We start from the raw sequence: 12,500 nt of genomic DNA, 5'->3' as shown, positions 1-12,500 counted from the left end.
TAAAAAAATATAAAAATAAAGGAAGAAAAGCAGTTTTTAAATGGGCCTAGGGGAGCAAGGCAGTACACATTGAGACGGTAAGCCTAAGTTTGTGAGGCCATACCCCTGGTTTGTGGTTCTGAGGGGACACTAATGTTTCCAGGAGGATGAGCCAGTGTGGTCAGCAGGACCTGGGAGCTGGGATCCCATAATGATCTGCCTGGCTCCCATGAAGTCAGCGTTGCTTCATTCTGTGACTCTGTGAAGGGAAGAGAGGCTTTTAAGGTTGCATCTCCACACCTACCATTTGTGAGGAATGGGGCCTGGCTCCAGAGTAGCCCTTAGGTACAGCCAGGAGACACTTTCCGGCCAGTGTGTGGAGCAGAGGAGGGATTGCAGGATATAGAGTCAGGAGGCCTATGAGCTCTTAGCAGGCCGGAGCAGAGCACTTTCTGGGCGACTCTGGAGACTTCCCCCTACAGCCTAATGAGGCCAGGGTCTCATGCAGGCTCAGAGGCGGGAGGACCTAAAGGGACTTGATAACTGAGGTGGCTCTCAGGGTTTCTCAGCATGGCCAGTGGTCATCTTGGCATCTCTGCTGTGTCTTCCTGTCACCATCTTCTCTCTTCTCTTTCCACTGGGGACAAGGCCTGGCCACTGAGTCACCGCAGCTGACTCTTGGCATGGGAGCTTAAGCCAGATCTTGGCCACTCTTCTAAACTGTACTTCCCAGGCATGGGGCCCAGCAATCTGGGTTTAGTAAATGTGCTTGATTTTAACAGTACCAGCTCGCACTGTTGCATGCTACGCCTGCCTCTCTGTTTGTCTCAAAGTTTCTTTTTGCTCAGTGCTCGCCTGTGGCCGAGTGTGGCCCGGCATAACAGGTTTTTCTTTGCTTTTCGCCTCGGTCTTTGTGGAAGCATTAGTTCCAGTTTTCAGGGACAGAATCAGATTGGCTCCTGTGGCCATCTCCCCGAGTGTGTGTGGTGGGGGTGGGGCGATGCTTCTGGCCAGAGACCATGGATTCACAGACTTAGGAGATGTGCCAGGCTCTCACCAGTTAGCTGCGGCAGAAGCAGACTGGATCTCCTGACAAAACTTTCTGTGTCTTGGGGGGGCAGGGGCTCTGATTGACATCTAAGCATCCAATCAGAGATGCTAGGTAAGAACCTGACATCAGCTCTGTTTCTGTGTGGGGGCTGGGACTCCCGCCACCAGACCCTAGCAGCTCCGTGCATGCCTTGTGCTCCAGGAGACACTGGGTAAAACCACTATTCTCATTGCTACGACAAAATAGCCAATAAAAGTGGGCTGGAGAGATGGCTCAGCAGTGAAGAGCACTCACTGGCAGCTCATAACAGTCTGTAACGTCACTCCCGGGGGATCCAGTGCCCTCACACAGATATACATGTCTGCAAAACACCAATGCACATAAAATAAAAATCAATCATTAAAAAAAAAAAATCTGATAAGAGCAACTTAGGAAGGCTTTCCTTTTGTATAGCCCGCCATGGCAGAGAAGGAATGGCCTCAGGAGCCTGCGGTGGCTGTTCACACTGGCATCTGCAGCACCTGCAGCCAGGAAGCAGAGAGGGGGCAGGGAGAGGGGGAAATGTTCAGTGTGCTCTTTTTTTCTTCAGTCCGGGGCTCCTAGCCCATGGGATGGCTCTGGGAGTGAGGGGAGGGCCTTCCCACCTCAACCCAGTCTCGAAACTGCCTCACAGACATGCCCAAAGGTTTGTTCTAGGTGGTTGTAGATCCTGTCCAGGATTAGCCACCACTGAGCCAGTGCCCTGGACACACAGGGGTGGGGTAAGACAGAATGAAACTCGCTGGCTCCACTACCAAGATGGGTGCTGGTCAGAACTTCTTGGGGTCAGTCTAGGACAAGTGTGAGAGTATCACTGTCCCCAGGCCTACAGCTTCCCTTGGGTTGTTTTTTAGTTATGCCACACAGCCCTATCTGAGGGTTCTCTGAGCTGTCCTGAGCCCCCCCACTGCCTACTCTCCTGGCAGATCTCTGGTCAGCAGCTGCTGTGGAATCACTGAAGTTCTGGAAAGTTGGCTTCTTGGAGCCGGGGGCCCAGGGTAGAATCATTGGCTGAGAAAACAGCTGGAGGCATCCTGGGAAAATGGAAGGAGCCCCTGATTCTGGCATCAGAAAAGCTCTGGCTGTTGCTGCCTGGCTGCGTGCAGGGCCGTGGGACAAGCTGGATGAGTCTTGGGTGAGGTTGAGATTTACCTTCTATACCCTTTGTCCGGGGTCAGTTGCCCCTAAGGAACTCAGCCTCTCTCTAGTACCCACCGTTGACCACCCTCCTGCCAGGAGTAGCAGGCTCCGCCCATCACAGCTTCGTGTCCCTCCTGTCCAGGAGTCAGTGGGACCAACATCAATTGGTCTTGCTCCTGTGTGTAGCTGCGGTGGAGGATTCTGGATTGGTGTTATTTTTGTGTTAGCTGTGTCCACGGTGTGGGATGCTGGGCAGTTCACTTGCTCCTGAAGCAGCCACAAACATGGGAATGGTTTGGATTCAGTAGATGGTCTCCCCAGAAGCCACTCACAGCCTGTTTCTTCTGCAGTGTAGGATGGTTAAGAATACCGGAGCTGAGCCAGGCGTGGTGGCGCACACCTTTAATCCCAGTACTCGGGAGGCAGAGGCAGGTGGATTTCTGAGTTTGAGGCCAGCCTGGTCTACAAAGTGAGTTCCAGGACAGCCAGGGCTATACAGAGAAACCCTGTCTCGAAAAAAACCAAAAAAACAAAAACAACAACAACAAAAAACAAAAACAAAAAAAAAAAGAATACCGGAGCTGGCTGGAAACTCCAAATCTGGGCTCCAAGTATACTTTAATGTAATTTCTCAGCCAACTCATTCTCACGTTGAAGAGGCAGCACTCTACCGCAGAAGCAGGCAGGTAACCCCCTGCAGCCACCAGCACCAGTGGGCACGGTTCTAGCAAGTTAGGGTGCCTCCAGAAGCCATTAGAATGGGCAGAGGCTTTTAAATTCTAAAAGGCTTTTAAGAGGGGGTGTAAGGCTTGGGGTGTAACTCAGTGGTAGAACACTCACCTAGTGTGGACAAGGCAGTCGGTTTGATCCTCGGCACCCCCAGATGAATAGGGGTAGATGTGGCTCGCATGGCCTTTCTCCCTTCTCTGCAATGCAGCTAGCACGAGGTGGTTATAGTTTAAATGTGAAATACACCTCCCACCCCCACCCCTGCCTCCAGGCCATGAGTTTGAACACTTGGTTCTTGCTAGTGGTGTAGTTGTGGCAAAAGTAGGTTGCCAGGGTGGGTCTTGAAGGTGACATTTTTTTTTTTCTTCCTGATTCTGGCCTCAACCTCCCTGCTTCTTGATCCCCACAGATGTGAGGAGGCAATTGCAGGCTCTCACGGTCACAGGCAGCCTCTCTTGGATGCCTCTTCCTGCCCGTGGATGGCGTTCCCCACCCACGAGCTGAGGTCAACCCTTCTCCCTTAAGTTGCTTCTGCCAGGCACTCCTCCTCAGCAACAAGGAAAGGAACTGATGCGGTAGTTGTCTCGGGACATTGATGGTAGATGTGACCTACTAAAGATGCTACTTAAGAAACATTGATCACATCTGATCCCTGGTACCAACTTGGAAGAGTAGGTACCAGCTGGGCGCATCTGTGTATCATTGGGCAGCTTACATGTGTGCATTGAACCCCTTGATCATGTTCATGATTGCTTTTTGTAGTTAAGTAGTCAGACTCCTATGTTATGGGAAGAGGGGTGCTGGGTTCTAGGAGACAGGCAGACTGGCCCAGGACCTCTTAGACTCAGAACTCTTTATGTTGCTAGAGCCTTACTTTGCCTAGTACAATTCACTTTTGGGCTAGATAGTGAATTCAGTTCCCCATCCAAGGCCGGGTGTAGGCTGCCCGCACGCAGCCTTGTGTAGGCTTCCCCGAATCTCTTCCTGTGCTTCCGAGCTCCTGGAAGTCCCCATCTCACGTCATCTTCTGGCTATCCACTCATCTGTCCCACAGGCCCAGGTAGAGTAGGGTGATGCCTTCATCCCTGTAGCCCCCCCCGGGGGGGGGTGAGTGGGTGGAGGAGGGGAGACAGACATTTGCTGAACTGCTTCTGGAAAGGATGACACTCTCGGTATGTGAGATCCCAGGTGCAGAGTTGGGTACCCCTCAGGCTAGGAGAAGAAAAGAGCTTGTGGGTCTCGGGTACAGCTCACAAACTGGCCGGGAAGTGCAGGCCAGAAAGGGAGGTGTGGCTAGCCCTGCTTCCTGATGACTTCATAGGCAACTCTAGGACCTTCTCTCTGGAGACAGAGTCTCTTAGAAACCTGCGAGGTGTTTGCACTTTGGATTTGGCGTTTATCTGCAGGAGAGAGGTTTCCGCTGACCAGAAGCAGGGAGCTTGGCTTTGAGTTAAGGGTATTTGGAAACAACCTAACAAAGTGTTTCCTTCCCATCTCCTGGCGGAAGAGATGAACTGGTTAAACTTTTACTTCTGATTTTTAACTTAGGGACTCCAGGCAGCTGTGCTGGAGGGCACTGAGAAATGGCCTGGATTTAGGAAGCCTGAGTTTCTACCCTGAATCTATCGCTCACAGGCGGGCGGTGTGGGCTCTTCTCATTTCTTTCTGATCTGGGATGGAGTTGGGCGGTTAATCTTCCAGCTGTAGCATTTTAACCACCGAGCCTCTTGAGAAGACTGATAGAGGCTGCCAGAATGTGGAGCCTGAGGGCCACGAGAGGTTTCCACCTTACATGAGAACCTGTGACATTTCCGTCTCTCAAGCTAATGGAGAAGGTGGTTTTGGGCAGCTGACATTTACTGAGCCAAAGCACTGTGCTAAATAAGAGCCTCCATCACCTACTTCACTGAATGGTTACAAAGCCCCTGGAAGGAAGGGCTGTGGAATAGTTACTTTTCTATTGTGATAAAATACCATTAGCAAGGAAACCTAAAAAGAGTTTAATTGCACTTACAGTCCCAGAGGTTTAGAGTCTGTAATGGCTCAGTAAAGACATGGCAGCAGAGAAGATGAGCACATGTATCTTAAGATACAATCAGGAGACAGAAAGCACACTGGGAATGCTGTGAGTCTCTTGAATCCTCAAACCTGCCTCCAGTGACCCACCTCCTTCAATAAGACCACGCCTCCTAATCCTTCCCCAACAGTTCTACCACCTGGGGACAATATGCTGAAGTGTTTGAACCTATTGGCTTATGGGAGCTATTCTTATTCAAGCTACCACAGGCTGTTATTGTCCCATTATGCAGAGTATGCAGAGGGGAAATAGAAGCAGAACCTGGTCTATCAATGTCCAGGTATTCTGTACACATAAAAACCCACCTGCAATACGACAAATGAAATGCCCCCCCTTTTTTTTCTTTTCTTTTTTTCTTTCTTTTTTGCTGTTGTTGGGTAGCTTTACAATGATAGAAAGAATAAAGATTTGGCACCTGTAAGAAGTAAGGTGAATAAATAGTTCTAATAGAGGGTGGAGCCCTCAGTGAGTGGGATGGGAGTGGTATTACTGGGTCTTCAGAACTGGAGCCAGTGAGATGACCAAACTGATAACCCTGGCTCAGGCTTGAGTCTGCAGCCTGGATTGGGTGCCCAGCTCTGTAGGGGAAGCTGTTGGAGTCTGACATCAACTTTAGGGCCCATGTGGGGTCTGTCTTTGGAAGAACTACAATTATGCCCATTATACCTGTCTTGAGTGATTCACTGGAGCCGACGATTACGTAGGAGCAGTGTTCCTTTTAATTTTTTTAATTTGCATTTTCCGGTGACTCACTGGAATTGAAAGTACAGTCTCATTGACTGAAGATGAAAAGGGGGGGGGGGGAATACAAAATGTCATCAGGTACATTGAAGACAAAATTATCTGAACCATGCCCAGGTGATTTGGGGCTCACACTCTGTGGGTTCAGACCTGTCTCCTACTCCCTGAGTTGCCTCACCACTTCCTGGAAGTGGGAGGCAGCCCTGTAATGCCATGAAGGTAGGGGGAGATATAATCTCCTGACAGGAGGTCTGTAATCTGGATCAGAAAGATCGTGGTTCAAGTCTCTGCTCAGACCTTCTGCTTGTTGTGTGACCTCGAACAACTTTAGTTAGGTCTTGTAACCTCAGATCTCCTACATGACAACGGCAGCTTGCAGACTGCATATGGCCTGCCTCACACAGGTTATACCTTGTAAAAACTTGGCATAGGGTGATGAAACACCAGTAAATATATTTTTTAAAGATTTATTTATTTATTATATGTAAGTACACTGTAGCTGACTTCAGACACTCCAGAAGAGGGCGTCAGATCTTGTTATGGATGGTTGTGAGCCACCATATGGTTGCTGGGATTTGAACTCGGGACCTTTGGAAGAGCAGTCTGTGCTCTTACCTGCTGAGCCATCTCTCCAGCCCAATACCAGTAAATATTAACACAAAGAATGTATTAGATACTTTGTATATAGTATCTTGGTGGATGAAACACTAGTAAATATTGACACATACAATGATTTGGATACTTTGTATATAGTACCTTGGTCCTTAAATAAGACCTTATAAGCCATCTTATTTGATGTGGTAAATAAAAAACTGAGAGGATTCCATTAAATGACTTGGCCAGTGTAATGCAGCTAGTGAGTGACAAGAGCTTGCACTGGAGCACAACAGTTCTCACTCACCTTAAAGTTCACTATAGAAAGGATTTTGTCCCTACTTGTAGTGCCCAGTGAAACCGGCTTGTCCCGCCTATCCTTCGATGTGAATTTGTTCAGAGCCCCCAATTCCCTCTTCCTGGTAGACACGCCTACAGGACCTCAGATACTTTCGTCAGGATTTTCTGGTCATATCTGGCCTATCCATTCAGCTGACCAAATAGTTCATTCAACACTGGCAGTCCCCATCCCAATGGCTGTGGAGACTCAGGCCCACAAGGGCAAGATATTCCCTGCTGTCCTTTGCCTTGACCCACACTGAGTTCTTGCTCTCTCCTCCCTCTCCAGATAGCCAATTGTATCACCCCCTAGCTGGGCTCTTCTCTGTCCACCTCAGGCACGCCCCTCCCTCCCTGAACACTTAGTGGATCCTGAATGTGCCACACTCCTCTTCCCAGACCTGACTCCCATGTCCCTTCTGTTTTCCGGTCCCAGTTTCCCTATCTGTACTGGGTCTCTGGCCCCTGCCGCCTGGGGTGCCTAAGGGACTGGGGGCTCTGATGCTCTACCTCTCCTCTAATTCTCTATGGGCAGCATTGGAAAGAAGTTGGCTGGAAAAGCCCTTCAGGTCAGTGGGTCAGCCAGCAGCCTGTCCGGGCTCTGGCCTCTTAGTCATCCTGTCCGGGTCAGGGCTGCCGGCTCCTGGGATTGCCACCCTCTCCTTCCTCCTGTCAAAACAGCAGTACTTGCTGGGAGGGACATATGTCTTGGAGGGCTTACCCAGAGCTCTCTAGCACTTCCTGTTGACCCTAAGGTGGAGCGCTTTTGGGGTATAGGGTGGTCCCTTTTTGGGGGGGGATGTGGGAGGGGGGGTCCCTTTTTTCACTAGGAGAGAAGGAGTGAGGAGAGACCTACTACAGTGTCCCCAGAAGTAGACTGTTCCCAGAGGCCCCAGCGGGGCTCTGGACGAAAGGGGAAGACTGGTGTGGTTGGGTCCCTGATATGAAATGTGACTGATTGTGATTCTGAGAGTCACTTGTTACACCGCTGAGAAATAGCACAGGAAGAAGGCGGTCAAGACATGCAGCTCCGCCCTCACTCTCCACGTTTTGCTGTGGTTGATGCTGCTGTGGTGCTGAGTGTGGAGGGACAATATCTCACCCCACCCCCGGGCACCCCCCCCCCATCCCCCAGGAGTCCACAGCCTTCTCCAAAAGAGCAGATACTTTGATCCCAAGTCATGTGGCTTACTGAGGAATGTCACCTCATGGGAGTCTAAATAGGAAACAGCTCTATTATTCCACATTGCCTTGTGTTATGCCCGTGGAATCCTTCTTTTCTGGCCCTGTGATATGTTTAAGGTGGACTCTGTAGCCTCTTGGTCCTTTTTCAAGGTTGGTGTTGCTGCTGGCTGGGGAGGTGGGAAGGCTGGCGTCCTGTTTGGGGTTCTCTGTCTCTTTGTTTTCAGTGTTAACTCAGATCTGGGGACTGTATTAGTTACTGTTTTCAACTTTGTGACAAAAATACCTGCCAAGCGGCTTACAGAGGAGAGCTTTGTTGGACAGGGTCTGGGCAGAAGTGTGGGCCATGATGGTGCCCATAGCCAGAAAGGAGAGAGATGTGTGTGCCGGCAGTCTGTTTACCTCCTCCTGGGTAATCCAGCACGCTACCCATGGAACATTGTCTTCCTACCTCAATTAGTCCAGTCTAGAAACTTCCTATAGACACGTCCTGAGATGATTTAAGTCCCATAGAACTGGCAGTCAGGGATGGTGAATTGCTTATGTAACCTGTTACCACTGATGTACAGGGGGCTGCTCCCACACAGATGAAAGCTTCCAGGGCCCGGAAGGGCTTCTGGCCGCTTTTCTCTGCCTAGGTATAGGTAGACTCCGATTCCCTCAGGAGACACAGCCTGATCTCCCTGATGATGCTTTTCCTTCCAGAACTTTCCTAAGAGTTCTGAGTCATTGTCAATTTGTAGGCGAGAGACGTTCTGGCCCCAGAGCCACCAGGTTATAGCAGGACACCGTGGTGAATGAACGGGGTGGTGTCGAATTCTGTCCTCTTGTGCCTGGGCTGGTGGGTGTTTCTTAAGCCTAGAAGAGTCAGAATTCCTGGAATGAGTCCTTAGAAGTTTTATAGACTGAGTTGTACCTCATGATTTACATGTTGAATCCTGAACCCCCATGTGGCTGTATTTGGAGGTAGGGCTCTTAAGAGGGTAATGAGATTACATGGGGTAACAGGTATGGACCCCATCTGATAGGACATTGAAGAGTGATCTGTGGGGGTGCATACGCACGCAGTGAGAAGATGGTATTACCTACAAGGTAGAGAGGCTCCCTAAAACCAAAGTTATAGCACCTTCAACCTCCCAGCCCCCAGAGTAGTAAGAATCCGTTTCTGTTCCAGCCATCCAGTTTGTGGAATTCCATGGGTCACTCCACACAGGGAGGTGAGGTGGCTCAATCTGAACCAGGGACCTGGGTCCATGAATTGGGCTTGCCCAAACATGTCCATGCCAGCAGCTGCTTCCTCCTCCTCCTCCTCCTCCTCCTCCTCCTCCTCCAGCCAAAGACCTCTCTTCAAGTGTCTCCGTCCTCTTCCAGGACAACCTGCCAACACTCTCCCTCACACACTCTCAGTTCATGCCAACCCCTCCAAGGTTGTGCCTGTGTCCTCTCTGAAGACATGCGGACTGCGGATAAATTTATAACGATGACTCATGCCGCCTAACACTCTGCAGGGAGAGTTTGACTTAGAAGCCAACTCCCCTGGAATCTAAAACAATTTGTGCTTCTAATGGATGACCCAAGATGGTCCGCCCCTGGCATCCTCTTTACCTTGTTGCCAAATGACCTTATGAACCCCCACCCGGTGCCACCTCCAGTGTCATCATGCTCTTGGTTAACAGGAATCTGCCCGACCCCATGTCCAGCCAAACTCCTCTCCAGCATTAACCCAGAGCCAGAGACTTCAGACTGTACCGACCGAAGGAAAGCCTCTGTGGGACGTGTGCCAGGGTTTGCCTGGTGGTTTAAGGAGGGGTGGGTTAGGGTTGGGGAACTCTGGAGCGTTTCACTTGTCTGAGGCTGCTTTCTCTCGCCTTCCCTCTCTGAAGCCCCAGTCTTGACCAGTAGAGTAGCCATGGTGGTGGTGGTTTGTACCCTGCTACTGGTGGCTTGTGGAACAACATTGAAGGGACGATATGGGAGGAGTCAGTATCACTTCTTCTGTCCTTACAGTCTTTGATCATCTCTCACAGCAGGCAGGGTTGATTACCTACCATGCCAGCCCCTCCCAGGCTCCTCCCGTCTCCTAATCACGGATCCACTCCATCTCTCCAAGCTCCACTCTGAACCGCTCCAGCTCTCTAAGGTTAGCTCTCACACCCCCGCCTGGCTCATGGTGTCTCTATGGCATGTAATATTATTTCTGCTTTCTTCCTTTGGCTAAGGATCCTGTGAGGGTGTCCCTTTCAGCAAAGAAGGTTCCAGGACCAGCCCTTCCTCTCCCACTGTGGGCAAATGTCTTACCTGTTGCTAACTACTGAAGAGTGTGCATGTATATGTGTATAGCCTGCCTCCACTTACATGTTATTCTAGTCTGGGTCAGATTCCCTTATTTGAGGTCCTTCGGAGAGAGACCCCCCTTTTCTTCAGAGCATCTGGCTTGATTGGTGCTTACAGTCATAAGGCTATGATAGGATTAATGTCTATTTTGCCAGCCAGGTTGGAAAATATACAGGTGGAGAAGTCTATTTTAAAGTGGGGCATTGCTTATCTTAAAGAATGCTTACTAACACACACACACACACACACACACACACACACACACGAAAATATATTTGGTTGGTTGGTTGGCAGTTGTAAGCTACTGGCCTTGCAGCTGAAGCTTGAGTTCCTGGTCTTCCTGCCTCCACCTCGGGGAGCTAGGATCACAGGCATGCACCACCACACCCTGCTACTATGAAACACCTGAAGCCACGCATAGGCATCAGTAAGACACTAACTGTCCAGTTTTCTCTTTTGCTGTGTTCACTTCTGGTACTTTAAAAAAAAAAAAAAAAAAAAAACACTTGGTTGGAGGCCTCTTACTTTTGACACATTTATAAAATTGCTTTTATTAAACATTTAAATACCCAGTGATAAATAAAAAAATGCCTAATGTCTAAGGATGGAGAAAAAGTGAGCCCTCCTGTAACCAGCAGTTACGGGAGAAGAATCCATTCCTTGGGGCGGCCCCTCGGAAGCCCTCTTTCCCAGCTTTCCTCCATTCTCAGAGGTAACTATTATCCTCAGCTGCGTGCTCTCTCTCTCTCTTTTTTTTTTTTTCTTTTATATTTATACCAAATGTTTGTATCTCTAGACAATAGTTTGTTTGGTTTTGCTGGATTTTTTTCAAACTTTATATAAATGGAAACAGAGTATGTAGTCTTTCTTCTGCGGCCCTCCCTTCTCTTGGCTTAAAAGTTTGTTCTGCTCTGTGGCTGCAGCTCTCTCAGTGCTGCTGATTTGCATCCTGTCAGGTGAGCACACCATCCTATTCTGCTGTTGATGGAGATGCTAACCATTCTGTTGGCGGTTACCCTCCCTGCTGGCCGCCACCGCCACTGCAGCTGCCACTGCCACCGCCTCCTCCTCACCCCCTTTTCCTTGTCACAAACTGTTGTGGTGAGAGTCCCACCCTGTGCACACATAAGAACCACAAATGCCGGCATGGGACCACTGGCCATAAGGAATGCACCTCTTCATTCTTCCTAGATGCCATGTAGGCCGGTTTGTGCTCACAGGCTCCTGTGCTGGAGGCTTGGTACTCCATTCGTGATGTTGAGCAGTGGTATCTTTGAGAGCTGAGGTTTGCTGCTGGGTAATCATGCCTTGGGGACACTACACACTACTCCTTTTTTTTTTTTTTTTTTGTTTTTGTTTTTGTTTTTGTTTTATTGAGACAGGGTTTTTTCTCTGTGTAGCTCTGGCTGTCCTGGAACTCCACTCAGTAGACCAGGCTGACCTTGAACTCAGAAATTCGCCTGCCTCTGCCTCCTGAGTGCTGGGATTAAAGGCGTGGGCCACCATGCATGGCTGGGGACACTACCCTTGAAGAGGGTTTAATGATGGTTTCATGGCGTGGGTGATCGCAGCCTCTAAACCTTTCTGACTTCTGGTGTCGCCATGTGATCTCTCCTCCCTGCACACCATCCCACCCTAAAGCTGTCTGCCACGTGGCCTTGGAGGCCCTCACAAGAGAGAGGGGGTGCTGTCTTATTTCCTGATCACACCCTTGAGGTTCAGTGTTTCGAATGTCTCCTGTCTGTAGGGTTCACCTTCACATCTTTTTGCCTCCTTTACTGGTGGCATTTCCTCAGAACTGATGAGTAGTGGCTCTTTATGGCCCTTGAGCACGAATCTCTTAAGACTCTTCTTGGAGTATAATTGGAGAATTAAAAAATCATAGATCCTTAACTATTAAGTACAACCATTAGATGGAGTTTGCCAATGCATCTAGCCAATTGCCTGGCCCACCCCTTGGGTCTGTTTTCTAGAAACTTTTCCTGTGCTTTCTCAGGTATTTCTCTCTTGTTTCACAGCAAGCACGTGTGGCCTCTTTTTCGCTGGACAATAGCTTTGAGGCTAGAGTCATTCGTGTTGCATAGCTTTCTTCTTTATTACTCAGTTGGTTTCCTCTGTGTAAATGTGGTGCAGTGTTTATCCATTCTTGCATTAGTGGACATGGACTTATATTCTTTCACCTTTCATCTCTCTCTCTCTCTCTCTCTCTCTCTCTCTCTCTCTCTCTCTCACACACACACACACACACACACACACACATCACCCTCATCTCTCCCTCTCTCTCCTCCCCCCTGC

The 12,500-nt window shown here is 49.5% G+C and overlaps 1 long non-coding RNA gene across 1 annotated transcript in view; it reads left to right on the top strand.

Annotated features, from left to right (window-relative positions):
- Positions 1-7,950: 7,950 nt before the first annotated feature.
- Positions 7,951-12,500, top strand: part of LOC115065382 — a 90,960-nt gene continuing 86,410 nt past the window's right edge. The window contains exon 1 of the long non-coding RNA XR_003845176.1: positions 7,951-8,024. This is a non-coding gene — a long non-coding RNA (uncharacterized LOC115065382). The remainder of the gene's footprint in view (positions 8,025-12,500) is intronic.

This window comes from Mus pahari, chromosome 14 (genome assembly GCF_900095145.1).
Source record: "Mus pahari chromosome 14, PAHARI_EIJ_v1.1, whole genome shotgun sequence".
Classification (NCBI taxonomy): Eukaryota; Metazoa; Chordata; class Mammalia; order Rodentia; family Muridae; genus Mus; species Mus pahari.
The sequence above is the reverse complement of the archived record's forward strand: the minus strand, read 5'-3'. Positions and strand labels throughout refer to the sequence as shown.